This window comes from Trachymyrmex septentrionalis, unplaced genomic scaffold, assembly GCF_001594115.1.
Source record: "Trachymyrmex septentrionalis isolate Tsep2-gDNA-1 unplaced genomic scaffold, Tsep1.0 scaffold206, whole genome shotgun sequence".
NCBI lineage: Eukaryota > Metazoa > Arthropoda > Insecta > Hymenoptera > Formicidae > Trachymyrmex > Trachymyrmex septentrionalis.
In genome coordinates this window covers 62987-64038 of record NW_017305244.1, presented here as the reverse complement: position 1 = coordinate 64038, position 1052 = coordinate 62987, and the positions used below count along the sequence as shown (strand labels likewise).

Here is a 1052-nt window from a genome sequence, read left to right as displayed (position 1 = left end):
ATATACATATACTAGACTGACAAGAAAAAAAAATTTTTTTTAATCGACCTCAGCTCAAAAGCTTCCATTTTATGCCAAAAGAACGCCCTTAAATTTTTATTAATAAATATTAAGATTTAGAGATCCCTAGTGAACGATTCTTAAATCAAAATTTCTTAATATATGTTTGATTTCATGATCAAAAATGATTTAATCCAGATTTTAAATGTGGCACTGTATGTTTTTTTTTGTCGCTGAACACGATGCAACAATTCATTTAGCTCTACGATATACGTTTTAAGAAATATAGCTTGATTAATGTGAAAAAATAAACTCATTTATAATTTTATTTTTTAATATATATTCTTTTTTATCGTCAAATTGAAGTATTTGATTTGTGTAACTCGTCAGCAGATTAAAAATCTACTAACATTAAATAATAGATTTAATATTTTGAAAAATTAAAAAAAAATGGAACGAAAATTTTGATTTAATCAAATACGGCTTAAGTTGTTCTTTGCATTTCTACTAAGAATTTTTAATAAAAAATGTTGATCTTGACGAAGATCGATTTTATTTACTTTAATCAGATTTCTCGAGTAGAAACAAAAACTTGAATTTTTTTTCATATTTTTTTCTAATAGAGAATTTCAAGATAAACAATTTAATGTGGTTATTTTTTGTTTTTCAATACTGTAAACAGGAGTTATGTTTAACTAATCGTTTACGAAATAAAATAAATTGAAAATATTAAAAAATTTGTATCTAAGAAACTAAAGATAAAATGGAGATAAAAATCTAAAAAAATAACTGAATACATATTTTAATATAAGGAATATATTATATTAAAAAATCAGTAAAAAAGTCTGCACAGGTCGGTGACGAATGCCGTCGATTTAGCGTGGAATGGCCTATATATACAGGATGTTTCAGAAATAGTTGACCAAACTTTAAGAGCATATTTCACTCATTGTAAGGATGAAAAAAAAGTCATATAAACATAGATTCGGAAACGCTTCCTTTCCAAGTTATAAACATTTTTTTATTTTATTCTTATACCTATATTTTATTTT

General features: G+C 24.0%; 1 protein-coding gene across 3 annotated transcripts in view; it reads left to right on the top strand.

Annotated features, from left to right (window-relative positions):
• Nucleotides 1–1052, top strand: part of LOC108747946 (neural Wiskott-Aldrich syndrome protein-like) — a 29574-nt gene that overhangs the window by 5684 nt on the left and 22838 nt on the right. The window lies entirely within an intron of this gene.